General features: G+C 39.1%; 1 protein-coding gene and 1 non-coding gene across 2 annotated transcripts in view; one reads left to right on the forward strand and one right to left on the reverse strand.

The window, feature by feature from the left end:
* Window positions 1-20750, reverse strand: part of LOC147155715 (partitioning defective 3 homolog) — a 262547-nt gene that overhangs the window by 238844 nt on the left and 2953 nt on the right. The gene's annotated exons all lie outside the window — the stretch shown is intronic.
* On the forward strand, window positions 1191-1262 carry trnaw-cca (transfer RNA tryptophan (anticodon CCA)). Its single transcript has one exon. It is a non-coding gene; the product is annotated as a tRNA-Trp (tRNA).

A 20750-nucleotide genomic window follows, 5' to 3' on the forward strand; every position in this document is an offset into this window, starting at 1 on the left:
AGTCAAATGTTCTCTACAGAATTTACTGTGTAGAGTCAACCAGATCAGTTTCCCCAATGACTAAGATCTACCTTTTTTGTAGTGGAAAGCTGAAGCAAGTAAATTCCATAAGAGCGTTGTTGGATGTGTTTGGTCTAAAGGACCTACCCAATCAAACATATTTCGGATGAATTCAGAATGAATGGACACACATTACCAGAAACACTATAGGAAGTTTTCCCGACAAGTAAAGCTACAAAAGTTTGACCAGCTCCAAAATTTAACAAAAATTCTTCAAGGTGTAAAAGCCAGGTGTCTAAACACTTCTGTTCATAAAGTGAACCAAAGGGGACAAAATTCTGTATTCAAAAGCCATATGTCAATTTGGCACCGACATCGTCCCTGGCTTGTTCTTCAAATGGATTACTTTTAAGAGCAGCTCAGCCACAAAAACATAATCCCGAAGACACACTTGTGAAGCTGAAAGAACATGAGCAGACACTGTTTGGATTTGACATGCTTGACGTGATGTAGGAGCTTTACAACTATGGTGCTCTGCCATGAAAAATATGAGAGCAAAGCCCTCATTACAGAAGTATAAGCAGACTTCACTACTGAAAGGGACCTCAGGAAAAGTATGCCTGTCAAGAGTAAGAAGGACGCTGTCGATATCAGTTAAGTGTCACCCCTTGCTGTTTGTAGGTTCGTGCAGGGTTACGACATGAACCCCATTCAATGTGATGATAAATTTGAATCTGTAAAGGAAGCCTGGGTGTTTATTGTTTCGTCTTTAGCGACGTTGACCTTGTGAGAGTTACGCCACCTGACTTGCCTTGATCAGGTATTGACTTGTGAGGTGACACGCCGGTTGTTCCCCTGTGTCTGACACGCAAACACATGCTCACAGAGACTCAATAACGGGCAAGACAAAAGCCCTTTTCGCCCTATTATCCATGTCTTTGTACAGCAGGAGATTTCCTGTCCTTGTCACAAGTTGCACAAAAAGCTTGTGCCCTGCGGTGATTCAGCGGAGGATTGTGTGCTGAGAGAGAGAGAGAGAGAGAGAGAGAGAGAGAGAGAGAGAGAGAGAGAGAGAGAGAGAGAGAGAGAGAGAGAGGAAATGTGTCTGTGAATGTTTCTGAATGCGGCGTATGCGGCTGTTGCCATCCCACAGCAACCGCAACTCGATTTTCTGCTGCTGCCCGTAACAGGACCTCGTGGCGCAACGGTAGCGCGTCTGACTCCAGATCAGAAGGTTGCGTGTTCAAATCACGTCGGGGTCATTCTTGTCAAAGACAGTCATCCTTTTGATGTCAAAATGTTCACAACTGGTGATTGCATCTCAAAAAATAAATAAAGACGTGCGCAACTATTCACAATAAAGATAAAAGGTTGCCGTTTAAAGATAGTATCACCGAGCTCTCTTTTGTCAACTGGGTGAGATCTGATCCCTACACTATGAGTCATGCAGTAGAACGATGCTGTGCTGATGGCCAATGACTGCAAGTGACATTGCTCATCAAATGTAAAACATGTCACAGCAGTTACAATCGTTAATGTAATCATTCTAAAGACAATAACTATTGCACATTATTTTGGTAATCCTGTTTTAATCAAGAAAAGCAGCATTATACAAACAGAATTTTATACAGTGTATCCTTGGTTGGAAGTATGAATAGGGTCCTCTCAAGTAAATCAGCAATTGTGAGAAGGGAAACTAGAGCAACAATTCCATACCTATTTTGTGCATATGGTGATAAATCTGTCACCGCAAAGAAAATGGAGGCCACTACTACTAAAGTCAACACAGTCTAATGATTTTTAAAGATTAACTTGAGTCTGTTAGAGGAAGCTTTTCAGGTTGAGTACAGTATAGTTGAGGAACGTAAAGGCCCCATCGTCATTATTTTTAAAAGTCGCAGAATTACTAGACAGACAAACCTACAGACTGAGGAAAATGACACAGGTTCTAATGATGCTGAGCAGAGATGGCAAATCCAGGTCCAGAAAGTAAAAACCCTGCCACAGTTTGGCTTTAGCCTCTGATGCTAGCTAGCTAGCTAGCTCCCTAGCAGGCAAACAAGCACCATGGGCGCTAGCTAGGAAGCTAGCAAGCTAGCACCTGGGGCTAAAACCAAACTGTGGCAGGGTATTTCACTTTCTGGACTTGGATTTGCGACCTCTGAGCCCGAGTGTACATACAAAACAGTGTTTGAGAAGTGAACTGAGACCACCACCACCCCCCCCCCCAAAAAAAGGTGAAAACTCTATCCTGTAATTTCTGAGCTCTGGGTGTTCTGACCTCCCAGTGACTCACCAGCTCAACCTGTCAGCCTCCCTCTTTCAGAGCGCAATGTAGTCAAAATAAATCCTTCTGCTTTTTTTGCTTGCAAATATGAATCAAACATACAAAGTCGCTTTGGAGCTGCTGAGGAGAAACTATCCAATGACAAGTTAAAGAAAGATAAAAGTCATACGAATTTCTTTAGTCCTCCACAGCAAAGTCTACAACTGTGTGACCTTCTGATCCTCAACTCATCACCCTTTATGATTATAGAACATAGAAAGCTCAACATCTGGTCCAAATAAACAAAAACTGCCTCATGACTCAACAGGAGCTGGAATTGCTACTGCAGCCAGAGACGATGACCATGCGGACCTCATTGAGTGGTTGCCTAATGACACATCATTAGGCCAATTAGAAAGTCAACCTATCGTCAGGCTATGTGTATTTTGGGGTATGGCACATACATTACTTGGTCATAGATCTGTAGTCGACAAAACATAAGCCTAAAAGGAGAAGTGTGACTTTGTGGTGCGACATTCCTGACACGAGCGTGTTCAAATAATGTCAGGGGTTAATTGTTTCTTTAGTACACATCACCTGTGCTCACCACAATTGCGCACACAAATGCAATTTAAACACCTCAGAACATATGTAAGCACTTTGTCGAGTTAGCACCTTATCGCAAGGTGCAACTGAAATGCTGAAAGCACACATTTCAAAAGGCCAGTGAATGAGAGAGAGCAAATTAAAACATCATGAATGAATCAACAATACAATGTAAGTGGCTATTAGAGGAAAGGAGCAGAAGGTGGGTGTCGTGTTACAGAGAGATGCTTGAGCCTCGGATCCCTGAGGGAGACGCTGCATTTAAAGCCATCTGCTCATCCAGAGAACCCCAATGAGGACGGTCAGATTTCTCGCAGATGTGAGAAGCAGCATATGATGACTTGGCAAAATGTAAAATATAGTTTACTTTGCGCCCTCAGAGAAATTACAGAGTATTTCCATCATGAGTGAGAGATCCAGCCAAATGAATAGGTGTTCCAACTTGGATAGCTACCTTAAATGTCCCTCTTCAATGAAAATAAAAAATGTCTCGTAACTTTGACAAACCAGAGGGAAGAGCGTTAACAAGCTTGACAAATCTGAATGAATACAATTGCTAAGTATATAGAATGAGGCTACAAAGTAATGTGTGGTGAACACACGCCATGGTTGACTCTTACCTGTCATTCAAACACGTTCTTAAAGCATATGCTCAAATGTCAGTCAATATGAGCCGCAGGCTGAATTATGTATGCTAATGTTTATGATAAACAGTTAACGTTCACTTAAGTGTCTCTGTTATGTAGACCCACACACGAACCATAAGCTAATAGGCTGGCAGTGGTTTGCGGGCTAGTGGGCTAACGTCATACTAGCCCGCTCCCGGTGTCATCGTGCATTAAGTCCTCACTCGATTTTGTGTCATGTGTGCATCCACATAACATAGCGGACTAGCGAGCTAGCTGGCTAACAAGTCGTGGCTGAGTCACCTAGCAAAATGTAGTTTGTTTTATTCTACAAAAAAATGACATCACAGATATGACTAAGAAGATTTGATGTGCTACATCTCAAACCTCTCGACCAGCCAACAAAATGGAGTATATTGCTACGTGGACCCACACACGAACCACAAGCTAATAGGCTGGCAGTGGTTTGCGGACTAGTGGGCTAACGTCATACTAGCCCGCTCCCGGTGTCATCGTGCATTAAGTCCTCACTCGGTTTTGTATTATGTGTGCATCCACATAACATTGCGGACTAGCGAGCTAGCTGGCTAACAAGTCCTGGCTGAGTCACCTAGCAAAATTTTGTTTGATTTATTCTACAAAATAATGACATCACAGATATGACTAAGAAGATTTGATGTGCTACATCTCAAACTTCTCTACCATCCAACAAAATGGAGTATATTGCTAATTCAGTCTCATCTATTTTTCTACAGTACAAAATTACACCAGCTATGAAAAATTAAGCTGCATACACAAAGACCTCCACAATCACAAAACTCCCCCAGGCAGGATTGCTTAATAATATACTAGCATTGAAACAGGAATGCAGAAAATTCAGAGAGTCTTGTATCCCAACTCATGCATACATCCAATTTCTATACATAGTATTCACATGACGTCACCGACCCCCACCTATCGACCCAGCACGCCTTTCGTGGGGCAAACAGCCAGCGAGACAATGCAACCTAATGCTGAAGAGCGCTCGTGTTGCTTACTACAAGTTACTTTGATTCGTTCATTTGTTCATTCATTCCAGATTTTCACAAACCGCTTCAAATGGTTTGCCGTTCACGGGTGCAAAATTGGGCGAACAAAGATGTGAAATGAAACTTCTAGATCGTATTCACATGCCGTCATTTGCCCCACATTATGTGCCGGTCCATGGAATGTCGAATGGGAACGACAAAGAAGTGGCCGGAATTACAAAGATACATCAAAAGGATTTCCAATCGACAAAGTCTACCAAAATGTGTTGTGACCATTTTGATTCAGGTAAGTGTCATTGTAAAATGGTAAAAATGCTTTTACCATAATGCAAGCGTGATATATGTGAGCCGTTAGCCGTGGCTAACTCTGGCTAAAAATAGATGTGTGGTCAAAATGTTCGATTTTGAGATCTCTCCAACGACGGTTAAGGTTTCTTATTTTCCTTTCCCAAAAGTTTAAATTGTTGTTAAAGTGTACGAAAATAAGTGATGAATCAACAATGTTGTCGTTGTTTTTGTTGTAACATGCTAGCGCAGCTAGCATAGCTAGCGCATTCGGGGAACTAGCTACTTGGTTTAAAAATAACCCGAGATTCTTCACCTCAAATTCACAATTGATAAATGCACATAGCAACCAATAAAATCCGAAAGTACAGAAGACGCAATAATGTCCGTGTTTTAAGAGCCATCCTGCCTTAGAGCATATGTTTCCAAATTGTCCGGTCCGGGCAGTATCGGTAAATGTTTGTAATCCAATCAATTCCACTAACCAAACGTTTCAACGTGTACCGCTACAAAAAATGTAGAGCTAAATCTTCTGCATACGTCTTGCTTACACAAGTAACGTTAGAGGAAGCCGGGGGTGGCATTCATCAATAACAAAAGAACATTCGGTGTAAACTCAATAGAAGCAAAGCTGACTTCACTGGAAAGTTGCCACAACATGAGGAGCGGGCTGGCGATCCCTAACGTCAGTGAATACTATGTATTCTGCTTGTGCTATTCATACTTATGAGGAGTTGAAGAATACTCCCATCTGATTTCAGGCAAAAGGAAACTGCCTGCACAGAAGTCACACATACAGTGCACACCCATACACCGCCAGTGGCTATTTCCATCCCCTAAAAAATAAAATACATTTAAAAAGTAATAAATTAATTGATTATTTTCCGCCACAGTTGACAAAAGAAATGTAAACATCCAACTAACCATCCCCAAAGGCAAAAATATACTTTAAGGCCTTAAGTCCAGCACACACAAGAATATTTGCTCTGGTTCGTGCTCAAGATCAGTACATGCAACAAACATGTACCAGTCCATGTAATTCTGTACAAAATTCCTAAGATTAAACTTTGGAAATACAACATTTTGGCAGCTTTTCATGCCTGTAAAGTCAAAAGCTGACAATGACTTTTGGCTCACAGATGCATGTTCGCAAACTGGGGTTTTCTCAACTCACTGTCTTCCTCCATCTGTTGATGCTTATGTTAAAGGCTGAATTCACACTATATACTGAAAGTAACAGAATTCAGTTTTCTTGCTGTCACGTAGAACAATTTGGATATGGGTCATGGAAGCGTCAGGAGAAAAAAACTCGCTAGAGGTCATCGAACCTTGTAGTGCAATGGAAGTGTGTCTGAATGCTGTTCAGTTGAGTGTTTGAATCCAGTCCAGTTAAGTACACATCAAAAAGGGTCTCTAAATATCTAACCACCTCACTTTGAACAACCTTTAGTCATGGAATAAGTCTACTTGACAGAAGCTGCTTTCATCATTCTACATGCCCAGTCTGCCTTTTGATACGCAATCTAGATCAGTGGTTATCTTTCCAACCAAAACTGGGCACAGAGATATTTGACCCAATGGCCACACCATCTCCCTTATCTAATAATAGGCTATAGACCAGTTAACATTCAACAGAAAGTTTGGCTGGTGGCATGGCAACATATTCATGAATTTCTAGACCTGTTAAAAGACGGGGGGGAAAAAATAAAAAATGGTAACCCAGGTCCAGAAAGTAAAAACCCTGCCACAGTTTGGCTTTAGCTAGCGATCTCCCTAGCTAGCTCCCCGGGTGCTTGTTCACCTGCTAGGGAGCTGGCCTGCCACAGTTTTGCTTTAGCCCTAGATGCTAGCTAGCTAACTCCCCGGATGCTTGCTAGGGAGCTAGCCAGCTAGCACAAGGGGCTAAAGCCAAACTGTGGCAGGGTTTATACTTTCTGGACCTGGATTTGCCATCTCTGGCACTGGTAATCAAGAAACAGAAAGCCCTTTCGTTCTGCTTCAAATTTGTCACTCTCTAATCTCCCACGCTTGGCTGCTCGACTCCTCTAACTATAACATCATATTTTTAGCAGAGCAGAACTTGTGGCTTCAGATGGTTTTAATTATTTCCCCACCGGAACAGCAGCTGGAACACTTATAGAACAAGAACAGTGGGCAAAATTGAGTATGTCATGTCTGCAGGCTGCAAGGCTACTCCTCCCACTGCTTATCGTGCCCTTGTCTGTTGCCTGCTAATGGACTGACCATTCAAGCTTCAGAGCACGTCAATGCATTGAACCACTTATTTCTAGTCAACATAAGCTCTGAGCTCATATTTCATTTATATGTTCTGCCACTATTCATTCACTACACAATGACCAAAGACTGATTTTTACCTCCTACCAGATTTTGCGAGATGTACAAATTTAAGAGAACGAGTCTGAATATGACATAATTAACAGTAGAGAGGGGGAAGAAATGGGTCCCCACCCATTTATTTCCTCAATCTTCCCCAATTGAAGAGGCGGTGAAATCAGATGACAAAATTCTGATGACAGAAACCACTGGAGGCTATGCTGCGAGGTTAATTGCAGAAACGTCTATGTAAATTGATGAGTGAACATTCCACCCCGCGACGTACTCAGAATCTGAAACTTAAAAAAAAAAAAGGGGCTACAATCAAACATCATTAAGGTCCGTTTTTTAATAGACTGATTGGATTTTGAAAAAAGCATTGCCTTGGTCGTCAAGTACAACAGTTGTTAAACCAAAAGTCATCCAGACATAACATTTGTTGCCATGCGGCCTAAGTGTAAGAGGCAATGCATCAGTTTGACATTCTGCCTCCAGCTCCTCTCTGGCGCTCGGTGCTTTCACTGAGGCTGCTCTTATTCAAGGCAATGAGTGATGGAGGATAGCCCTATCAATCTCTCTTTAAGACCACCAGTGTTGATGGCAGGCGTGGTGTGAAAATAAAAGGGAGAAAATGGCACAGGGCCATGTGGTGGCCGCGGTGGTTATAGAGGATGTTGTGGAAATGGTGACAGGAGTCTTTTGTGGTCTGCTGGTGGGGATGAAGAACTGCAGATGCCCCCCACACCCACCCAGGATGACTTAAAACAGAAGGTCCAAAAGTCTCCTGGGATGAGCGTTTACTTATGAACTATAGTTGGCCTACCAAATTTCAGCACCGAGAAAGATCCAATAAAATGGCCAAAATCGGTGGAAAGAAAGATGACGTTGGTCGGGTTTCACTCTTCCAGTGGACTTTTGCAGTGACTAAAACATGTTTTGAGTCATACAGGATGTTAAAGAGAGAGCATGGCTCCTACTTTTAACACACGAAAAAGAGTAGAAATGACTAGATATTCCAAAATAATTTGCTAAACTGACAAATAATGCCAATACAGTGGTCCAGACCAACCAATAATATCAAAGGGTACATTTGGAAATACACTCCAATTCCACGCGCAACACTGAGAGCGCTCTGCTCCTATTAATTTCCAAACGTACCACTATTGCGTGTGTTTTGTTGTGGTTACAGTGGCTGTTTCTTTAAATGGTCAAAAGTGTGGTCCCACAAAGCTAGCTAGCGTCAACATTAGTCAGCACAACAACAACCACCTTAAGAAAAGCCCCAGACCTAGCGCCAACAAATCATAAACGTCCGGGGGGAAAAAATCTTAAGTTACCAACTTCAGAAGTAGCCACAGTACATGAGAAATTAATTTAGACCCCCAATCTGGTCACAACTCTCACATCTTGCTAGCAACATTTCTATCTCTTACTGCCCGACGCACTGGAGCGTTCCGTTTTGTATTTCTGTATTTCTGAACGGCAAATTCTGAACCAGTGCGCGTATTTCCAAACACGTCCAACATTGCTCAGGGCTAAGGTGACGACTAATCACGGCTCACCTGTTTTCTGAAGCCGAGCCATGATTGGTCGTTACCTGAGCAACTGTCAGTCGACAGCAAGTGGCAATATGGCCGCCCCCTGAAATGGATAAAAACGGGTGGATTTTGCTGCTTAACTCTTGTTCCACTAACACCTAGTACAAAAATAATCTAACCATCAAATCTGTCAAAAGTAGATTTACACTGTACTATCACATAATGATACACTTCGCTGTACTTTTTGGATCAAAGTCAGCCTATTTTAAGTTTGAATCAAATGGGGTTTGAGCCTGGACTGGTGTGCTGCAGCTGTGTGAGCAGCTTCATGACATCACAGTACATCAAACACTAAAACATCGCCCGCATTGAAGGTGGGCTAAATTCACGCTCGAGTCACACATGTACGTTGTTATTTAACTGCGACCTTGGCTTATGGCTAACTGCTAGCAAGGACCAATGGAGAATACCACTTAGATGTGCTTTAATGCATATACAGCAGGTCACGTTTGGTATACACGAGGACTTAATTAGTAGTGATGCGGTGGAGAGACACCCAATTTGTGTGAACAAATTGACCGAAAAATGTCTTTGAACGTGGTCACGCAACTCGCTCATAAATCCGCCATCCACGTGCCCATACAAAGACAATTACAGTGGAAAAAAAGGAACTCGGCAGTGAACTTGGGAGCTTTTTCTCAAGAAAACTTCGACAACCGCTGAGAATGAGGCAACGGAAGCTTGAGGTGCTGCGGGGCAGTCAGTCGTATGCAAAGTGAATGTTAGTCGAAAGACAGAGTGGCTGCTGACACTCGAGTGAGAAAACCGGCTGGACCAGGTCAAACACACACCCACGCAGGCCCTGCACTCTACAGGATGCCACTCACACATTCCGTGACAAAACCGAATAATTATTAGTGAGGACGATCTCAGTGGGTGACAGATGTGTCGGACAGATGGGGGAGGTTTACGCAGTCTTGTTTTGTAGACTTCATTAGCACAAGAATGACCATCGATGTGATGTAAGGTAGTTGACACCCACTGCCGTTTACTTAGTAATGTCACATTTATAACCAGTATTACCAGTAAACAAATACGCACCCAGTAGTTTCAACATATAGAAAATATAGCAGGTGCATTTCCATAACTTTTAGTTTAGAAAGGCTGCACATTTCGCAGCTATCATTTGTAGCCATCTTATGTAGGAGGACATTATAGATCAAACATGAACATCTTGGCAGCTTTTAAGAAACATCCTCAGCCTACAAGTTACTCTGAAAAAGGCAAGAAAAGACATGTTGTGTGAATCCAGAAGAAACAGGCTATGCCGCTATAACATCGAACATCACTTGTGTCAAGGGATGCGTAACATTGAATTGGCAATGTAAATGACATGGCACAACATTAATGACACGCACTATGCAGTTTGTAAAGCAGTGACTTGTGATCTTTCTGAATACAAAAGAGACTGAGATTTTACCTAAGGCCATTGAGACTGCATCGCTGGAAATATTTTTGTTACACTGCCATCAGCATCCCTCACAGTTCAGCCACATTTTTTAAACATTGATGATCAGAAATGGGTTTCCAAAGGTTGAAAGCAAAACTTTTTCCAAGGAAACAATCAATAGCATGAAATTCTGCATGTGTGACTTCAGAACTTGAAAGGAATATGAACACTGAATGCACAATACACACTACATGTCCTAAAGACAAATCCAAGTAAAAAAATAAAATTTAAATAAAAGCCTTAGAATACATATTCAAACAATTCAACTGAAAAATGAAATGAGCACAAATGCATACTTGCTTGATGAAAATTCAGATTGGAATGTAGGCTTACTGGACAGAAGACATTATGTGATAATGCATTATTTTTTGGGCTATTTAGTGTCTGTCTGTCTGTCTATCTATCATCCATCAACCATCCGTCTTGCTAGCTATATATGTAGCTAGCTATCTAGCTAGCTACGTATCCAGCTGTCTGTCTTTCTGTCTGTCTGTCTATCTATCATCCATCCACCATCCGTCTTGCTAGCTATACATGTGGATAGCTATCTATCTATCTACGTATCCAGCTGTCTGTCTATCTATCTATCTATCTATCTATCTATCTATCTATCCATCCATCCATCAAGCTAGCTAGCTATAGCTATATATCTGATTATCTAGATAGATAACTATCACTAAATAAATTTGGTATATTATTTGTAGTTCTTCAAAAACACAGTTTGTCTCAAACTATACCTCTTAAATCTAAGGCTCTGTTTAGGTGGACCGGCTGCTGTCATTTTTAATTCCGGGGTACATGTAACCCATGAACCCAAGTTAGCATTTGCGGTTACGTCGAAATAGTTCCCATATTGATCTGCTGCACTTCCTCAGTTTACTCTGGACTTCCTGACCTAGTTTCAACGTCCAAGTCACAATTGGCAGAGAACCATTTTACTTTGACTCACCACAACTCATGAAGTTAGAATTAGTTTGTTTTTTCAAACAAATATTCTGTTTATTTGTATTTTTGTATATTCTCTCCTGGCCTAAAAACAATCAAACCACTTAACTTACTTATTAAGTGTACAAAGACAGAAATGTAGCTCCACATAGTGCCAATTTTTACCTATCACTCGACACATGCGGTACTGCTGAGTTCGGAATATGGTCCAAACGACGAATTTTCCTCACAGTGCCGCCAACAAAACTGTGCAGCTTAGTGTGGATGTTTGAGAGGATATGATGGTGGGCAGATGTTTGGCAAACACTTACATGGTGAAGATTTGCACAAATCCAAGTCATCTTGTATAAACCGAGCTGAACAGAAAAGTTAATGAATGGAAAACAGGCTTGAGTGAACATTGCTATAGGACCAAAAGATAGATCATTATTTTCAAGGAAAATCATTATTATTGCCGATTATTGATTAAGTGTATTGTTTGATTATTTCATCACTCCAACGCATTGACAGCAAATAACAATCATACTGGTTTGAATACATTTTCAAATTAAGAAATGCATCAATGTGATTTTTTTTTCATGTTGAACTGTAATACAGGAAAGGCACCAAGCAATCTTAATGCCTTTGTAAATGAGACAGGTGGTCGAATAAATTGAAAACATAAACATAGCTGTTACAAAAAGTGCAGTATGAGTTTAAATGCTAGAGGCCATTTTGAGATAATCAGGCAAAATTGTACCAAGAGAAACACTAAATAGCAGCCTGAAAAAGTCACTTAAGGACTTCAGATGAATTATAATTAACACTCCTGACTACTCAATGAATAATGAAATGAATTGCCCTTAAGAATAACCCAGTTTCTTTTTTTTTCTTTTTTTAAGAAGAGAGAGCGATATAAAAGAATAACCCGGTTGAAAATATTATAAGAACATCTCAGAATTGATTATGGAATTTTCTTTTGTGCAAAATTGTATATAGTGGGCACTTAATGTCTACCAGATGCACAATATACAGGAATTAGATTCACACACAACTATACCACAGCAGGCACTGGGCAAATTACGCACATTCCATTTTCATACATATATATATTTTAAAAAAGCTCACCAGGAATAAGACACTGTAACTTACCAAGAGGAAATAAAACAGAATATTAAAGAAACATTTTATTTATTTTGTTTATTGTATTATTTTATTATTATTATTATTATGTATTTTATTTTATTATATTTATTTAAACTAACTCACCACTGATAAGATATTGTAACTTACTAAGAAGAAATCAAACAGAATATTAACATTTCATTTATTTCATTATTTTATTATTATTATTATATATATATTTTTTTTTCAACTTAACATGGTACATATTTTTTCTGTACCGAATATTCTACATTTTATTTAAAATATATTGTGCTCATTGAGGGGGAAACATTTTTGTTTTTATTTACTTTTTTTTTTTTTTAAACAACACCATTTTAGAGCAGTAATTTTAATACCGTTATAGCGCAATATTTTTGCTCATGGTATTGGTTGTCATGCCATCAGGATCTAATATTGGCCCTTTTATGTCACTGTCATTGCCATTGTCAGCAATTATTTTATACAATGTGGTTATTATTGCGGTTGCCAGAGGTGGCAAATCCCGGTCCAGAAAGTTAAAACCCTGCCACAGTTTGGCTTTAGCTTCAGGTGCTAGTTAGCGAGCTAGCTCCCATGGTGCTCGTTTTGCCTGCTAGGGAGCTAGCTAGGTAGCTAGCTAGATCCCATGGTGCTCGTTTTGCCTGCTAGGGAGCTAGCTATGTAGCTAGCTAGCACAAGGGGCTAAAGCCAAACTGTGGCGGGGTTTTTACTTTTTGGACCTGGATTTGCCGGGTTGGACAGCCTCAATGCTATACAGAGAGGTGTTTCTAATTCAAGGGTAACCTTCCTTCCCATGTGTGCAATGTTAACATGCACACAAATTGATAATCCGGGCATTGAAGAAAGAAAAGGCAGCGTGTTTGCTCACGTTAATCCTTGGAAAAAGAAGAGTTAGGTTACTCCTTGCCTTCCAAGGCGCTCCCAGACTGATAGAATCTTGTTTGTTACAACTCTCCAACCATTGTCTAAAAGTTTAACATTGAAAATAAATAGCGCAATTTGCAGAAACTGTGAATATGAGCCAATGACCATCATGCGAACTGATGCTGCAGAAAATCTATTAATAAACTATGTACAACAACAATATCAGGGTTTAGTAATTCTTGATGCACCTGTTTCTCAATCATTTATACTGTATTATTACCCAAAGGAAATAGTGAACGTTTGCAACTGCCTTTTTGTAGTTTGACAAACAACTAACGCTTGGGACTCTGTTGCAACTGCAATCACGGTCGCAGAAATCAGCTGCTGGCAAAACGCTGGATCACACCCAGGAGGGCCTGACATGTCGTGTCGTGTCAAAACAAACCACATAGCTGGCCTTTGCTAGAACTTGCTCACTTTGATTACATCCAGCTTTAGGAAGGATTCGTCACCTCATAGAGATGCGGGGAACATCAAAATAAAAATGGAATAACTGCTACTGTTCATCGAGACATCTCAACTTCTCTAATCTCGTCAGGACGGCGCTAATATTTGTCATTCCTTGCAGAGGATACAGAATATATGACTGTGAGTAGTGTTACATCAGTTGCAGCACTGTTTGGCAAATGTAATAGTTGAACAGTTCTTCATAAAATAGGATTTAAGTTGTGTATTGCCACTCCCAGTTGAAGTTTACTGTCAAACTATCACCTTATGTATTTATTATAGGGGTGTCAGGGATTAATTTTTTTTATCGTGATTAATCGCATGACTTCACTAGTTAACTCAAGATGAATCACACATTTTAAATCTGTTCTAAATGTACAATAAAATGTTGTTTTGTAAATTTTCAAACTTGTTAACGTAAAAGTGGGGGGAAATTTTTTAAATCAATAGAAATATGGCTGCATCTTTTAGTCACAGTAATTTCATAATAATTCATAAACTGTAGTAAAAACAAGTGTGATATTGATTTGGGTTTAGGTCATTTTTCTGCCACTAGATGGCATAATTGCATTTGTAAGACGCTGGTGACAGCTCAGTGCATGAAGTAGCTTGTGAAATTCAGCACATTTTTAAAATTGTAAAATACAACTTGACCACCGTCTCCGCAAATATATGCATTATTATTAAATTTATTACTGCTACATTTGGACATGGACGTGTCTACTGCATTGCGACTGGAATTCCCCCAGTACAGGCTTTCCGAGTAAAGGGCGGTTATTAATCGCATGTTTAAAAAAAAATGTGTGGTGTTAAATGAACTTTAAATTAACTCAAAATTAAAGCACTAATTTTGACACCCCTAATTTAAAACATTCCAGCTTTATTTATAAAGCACATTCAGCCCAAAGTGTTGAACACAAATTGAATAATAAAAAGAGACAAAAAACTACAATAAAAATAAAAAACAAAACAGTAAAAAGCACAGAAAATTATATATAAAAAACAGTAACAAAAAGTCAGCTCTGAAGCCAAGTTAAAACAACCATATAGCTTAGCTTTACAGTCTGCTAGCTTAATGCTAATGCTAAATAACACTTATGCGGCTGTGCTCTACGGACTGAACACATGCTGCTTTTTGTGAAATGAGTTGAGGCAAGAAAGTCAAGATAAATGGTGTCAGGTTAAGTATAGACTTTAGACAGTAGAAGTTGTGAGAGGAGGGGGGGGACTCCACCTAAGCAACATTTGAGACAAATGATCTGCCCAATTACATTTTAATCAACACGTTGTCAAAATGTCCCAGGAAAAATTTGACTTGAAGTATTTATGCACCCCTCAAAGAACTGTTTAGCTTACCTTTGATGAAAATATATACTACTGTACTGTGTTTTTTGCCTCTGTCCCACAACTTAAGCTAAGTATAGCTCCAAGCAAAGAAGTATGTTCAGACAAAAATAACAGTAATTAAAATTATAAGCAAAAATGCAGACATCAAATCAATAGTGAAATAGAACTTAACAAAAAAAAACAGCAATTTGAACGACTTACTCAACATCAAGCGTCTGTTCTATTGTAATGCCACTGGCTAATAATTAACTGGATTGTCTGAACCACTGAGTTTGTAAATAGTTGGCTGAGACAGGAAATCACACACTTGTAGGGCGCTGGAACTCCTGTTTTATGTCTCCTGTGTAAACGTTCTGAGATAAATCTGAAAGCACATGGAGTCACCGTTCAGACTCTTGCATGGGGAAAAAAATAAATGCCAGTGTGCATTTTGGTTGTATGCATTAGGGACAATGAAGAGGGAAAAAAGGTTGGCAGGATTCTGACTTTATTCTCAGAATTTAGACTTTAAAGTGATAATTCTGACTTTTAAGTGAGATTTTTGACTTTAAAGTGATAATTGTGACTTTAAAGTGAGATTTTTGACTTTAAAGTGATAATTCTGACTTTAAAGTGATAATTCTGACTTTATTCTCATATTTCTGACTTTCTGACTTCCCTCCCACAATTCATAGCGCTACGTCACATTTTCACTTTAAAGTGAAAATTAACACTTCAATTCTAATCTCAGAATTCTGAGATTAAAGTCAGAATTCTGATATTAAAGTCAGAATTATCACTTTAAAGTCAGAATTCTGAGTTTAAAGTCAGAATTCTGAGAATAAAATCAGAATTCTGAGATTAAAGTCAGAATTCTGAGAATAAAGTCAGAATTCTGAGATTAAAGTGAGGATTCTAACTTTAAAGTTAGAATTGTGTGATTTAAGTAAGAATCCTGACAACCCCTTTTTTTTTTCACTTCACTGGCCCTAATCCTCTTCCGTAACTACAAATAAAAAAATTGGTTCACTCAAATCAGTAGTGACATAAGAAGCACACCCCAAATATCCTGATATATTGTCCAATATGTAGCCAGAAAACACCAGCCATGCAAGGACTTGGCATTGCATCGCTATTTGGCACTATTACACGTGGCTTGCCGACTGCCGCACTTGGCAAGAGCTGCCAGAAATCCTTGCAGCTTTGCATGCAACACTCAAGCTCAACCCTGAATTGAGAGTCCCTGATGTCTGTTGCACCGTTGGCTGGCGCAAGTCTTCGCATGCCTGTGCTCTCCCCACCACCTACACAGCACGTGTGCAACTGTTTTGTGTACACAGGAGTGGCATTCGAGACGGAGGGGAGGCCCTGGAATGCCCTCACCTTGACCCTGAACAGAGACACTGTTTGATAAGGGCCTCACTGTGGTGTCATTGATCTTTGGGCCAGTCGAGTGAGTGGGGGAACCCACTACAGTCCAGTGTGGATCAGGGAAGGAGGGTTGTAAAATGCAGTAACCTAGTCTTCAATATCCCCCCCCCCCCCCGAAAACTTGCTAAGCCTGGTGGTAGAGACGCCTACCGGCGGCCCACCATGTTTTTGTAAAAATAAATGAATACATAAATCAAAGTGGACAAGAATTTTTGAAATTATGCCTATTTTGGGGGTTTTTGTAAGCCATTTCTCAACCATACTTAAACATAGTCTTGAGAGCTGTCAAAATTAATCGGTTAGCGACAAGTCATCGATTATCAAATTAATTAATTAATTTTAATAATCGAGTAATCGTTTGGAGACATTTTTTAATTAAAAATTGTCCAAATCTTCTGATTTCAGCATATCAACAGTAATTGTTCACTGATTTGTGTAGTCTTTCTTAACAAATTTTAAAATCTTCTAAGTTTAATCAAAAGAAGACATTTGCAAATATTTGTTTTTACTTTGGAAGACAATGACCGAACCGGTAACATAGCACAACGTTCATAACCCACCTTTTTTTTTACTGAAACGTGCTATTCGTGTCGTTTTCGGATGTGGATACAGAGACCACACTAATCCAATATTTATACAACTTAAAACTTGAAAATCTTAACAAATTGATGGAGTTTAACTGCCTTAAAATAATGTATAAATCCCGTCACGAAATTTGACCAATTAACATGCAAATCAAATTCAAAAAAAGGAAAAGTGAGTACAAATTAAGAGGAATAGATATTTTTTCCAAACCCGAGTACTGAACAAAACAAAAAGAACAATCATTTAATGGAACAATCTGGATTATAAAATTGAATCATCTCAGTCTATTTGTATTCTTAAAAAATGTATAAAAGCACAATTACTGGAAAAAAAATATATATATATATATATATATACTGCATAGCACAAGGTCATGCTGTTGAATTATTTTGTTTAATTGTTATGTTGAAAGCGTCTTGACTGCTTGCCTTCATTTATTTTGTGTTGAGCTCTCTCTTTATGACACAGCTAACAAATTATTCCTAATTATTCCTGAAAATCTCTCATCTCTCATCGACTGCTAAATTTAAACTGGAAACTTTTGGCAGTCTTTTCTGCCATGTGTGTGAAACGGTACCCAAAAAGGGTTTCAATGACCTGCGTTACAGTCTACATTTACAGCAGCGCAGCCTCGATCAATGGACTCGTCTCCGGCATTCTGCTGAGCCCCGGAAAATGATGGCGCACAAGAAAATGAGTATGGTAACTGTTTCTATCAGGGATATCGCAGTTATTATGTTTCATACAAAGGGGATTAGCATTAGCAGTATACGTCCCACTTTCCACGCCCACTTCCATACATACAACTGATCATCATTAGCAGCTCACCGGTACTTGGTTAAGTGCATTGTCCACTAACCAAGAAGTTGCGGGTTCGAATCCCACCTCCGGCTCTACATTACAAATATATCGGGCCGATACCAATACTGATTATTAGTAGTCAAGGGAGCCGATGTTCATGTTCACAAAAGGGGAAAATATTGGCATCAAAATTTGAAAAAAAAATACAAACTCCAGCTCTTATTTTTGAGGAAAATTTTAAAGCACATGTTTATTGGATTATTTTTAGGATTCGTAAAATATTGGAGTTTACAAAAAAGTATTGGTCAATAGACATCTTTGTTTTAAAAATCTAACACAAAGTTCCAGGATCTCCCAGCAGGATGTTTTCAAAAGTTAAAGTTAAATCAAAACTTAAAAATTGTTTTCTACAGTAAATAAAGTTTTTCAAAATTACAAAATATCTGAAGTATTAAATTCAAAAACAGAAGGTGCAGAGAATTCCCAGGATCAGCAGCATCTCTGAAAATTTTAATAATTAGTTCCCTGAAGTTAACACTTTTTTAAAATGTATGTATTATCGGCCATATGATTCTTCAAAATGGCCGATGCCGATATTCATCAAAATGCTGAATATCGACGCCGACGGCTGATAATCGGTCTATCCCTAATTAATCCATTTTCAGATACTCGATTACTCAATACAATTACATACAATGGCACAGACACGTCGATATCCAGACTAGTGCAGTTGTTAGCGCAAATGACTAGCATGTGCATGGTCAGTGTTCAATTCCCACTAGGAACCCTTTTTTTTTTTATTAATTTGTTCCAATAATTTAACATCCATTTTACTAAATGTATTTTGACATGAAGTGTTTTTCTATATTAATAAATATTTTCAGCTTTCAACTTTCTGTTCAGTATGAGAACTCCTGCAAGACTTTCGACAATAGTTTTCAGACTGGATTCGGGTTTGAATTTCCTGCATTCGGTCTGCGAATGTGACATGAGCGCATTTTTTTTGGGCCACAGGTAGCAGTAACGATCCAAAATTTAAATGTCTGAATTCAGTAGCTTAAACATCCTTTTTTTTTTTTCAATGTCATGTAACATTATTGTTATAATAAAGCCTTCCACATGCATTCAAATATTAGCATTCAGCTATTAGCATTCAGCTATTAGCATTCAGCTATTAGCATTCAGCTATTAGCATTCAGCTATTAGCATTCAGCTATTAGCATTCAGCTATACAGCATTCCAATGCAATTTCTCCAAAAATTGCCCTCTGTGAATTGCAGAAGGCCCAAGGACAATCGGTTTAGGCAATTTTATTTTATGTAAAGCCAAATCTTCTTATTGCGAGTCTAAACAAGCTGATGCAGACATACAGATATGCAGACTACATATCCAGGAAAACTGCAGTCAATCCAGTGCTTGGCTACGTTTTCAGTTATAGAGAAAGAAGATTATTTGGAACGTCATTGCAATTTGCATAAAATTCTGTGTTGCTCGTATAACAACGGCTGATTTCGTACACGCAGTCTGGTCTGACCAAGGTAAAAATAAATAAATAAAGATACATGGTGAATCGCAGTCAACTCCATCATGTCCGCGCGGGGATTTATGGCAGCTCTTTATCTGTTCTCCTGCTTAAGTCCTCAATAAGTACTTGATGGGCCAAGTGCTGAAAAACATCAGCCTTGAAGAGACGTGCAGCGCAATTTCGCGTTCACCCTTCATGACTGTGCATAGTGAAGAGCAGATTTGCTCTGAAGTTAATGGCGTTTGAGTGGCCCATTCGTGCATGCTTCACTTTGCCACCGACAGAAGAAAAGGAACAACAGCATAGCTTGTTTGAAAAAAAAAAATGTATACACATATATATTTATATATATATATATATATATATATATATATATCATCCTCCTCTTTTTCTAATCAGTTAATTACTTGCATAATTTCAAATGGAAAAAAATGACCCCCCATTAGTTTGACATTAACGGATATTCTAAACGTGATACGCAAACATTCATTAAATGCTTTACTTTAATGCATGAAATTATGTTGATTGCTCAAACACAACCTGTGCTACCTTAAACGTAGCCATCCGCTGTCACGCTCAAGGCTAATCTATGGTCAAAATTCATTCATGATTAATGCGCGAATTTTTTGTGATTGATTAATCAATTAACACTTTAACTTTGACAGCACTAATATATATATATGGATTAGGGGCGTTAGAAAAAATTGATTCGGCAATATATCGCGATATTACAGCGTGCAATTCTCGAATGGATTCAATCATTTTTTTATGGGAATATTCAACAAAACGTCTTACTTAGGGTTAGGATTTACACATTAAGCATGGAAGAATGTTATATTAATGGAACATTAAGCCTTACTTGATTCCAGTGCTGTTCAAACATGGAACAGACTGCAAACTGAATTTTCAGGTAAATGCATTTTCATACAAATCTTACAGTGTACATGTACACGTTTACTGATTAGTATTTTCCAAATTTGAGTTTAAAAAAAATCGCAATAATCAATTTATAGATTCGTATTGGGATTAATCGGTATGGAATCGAATCGTGACCTATGAATCGTGATACGAATCGAATCGGCAGGTACTAGGCAATTCACACCCCTAATATATATATGACAGTGTCAGTCAAAACCGACCATGAAAACGGATTATGGTTTAATGCTTTGTCAGCTCTGAGAACATTATAAAATCTCAAGTGACTCTCCATGCGAGCGATTATGTCTTCCCGAGGCCCAAAGGGCTTAACGGACCTGTTGCAGATGGCCATGTTCTCCGGAGCCAACGCGTCTCCATTTACAGTACCACAGCACGGATCAATGGGCGGCTCGCTTCCATTCTGCTGAGCCGCGGAAAACTATTAAGGGGATGTGTGATCACCGGTGTGTGTGTTAGAGGAAGTTCTCTTTAAGAATGAATGTTGATCCAGG

Source organism: Leptonotus elevatus, chromosome 21 (assembly GCF_054856555.1).
Source record: "Leptonotus elevatus isolate MCC_2025b chromosome 21, RoL_Lele_1.0, whole genome shotgun sequence".
NCBI classification, from domain to species: Eukaryota; Metazoa; Chordata; class Actinopteri; order Syngnathiformes; family Syngnathidae; genus Leptonotus; species Leptonotus elevatus.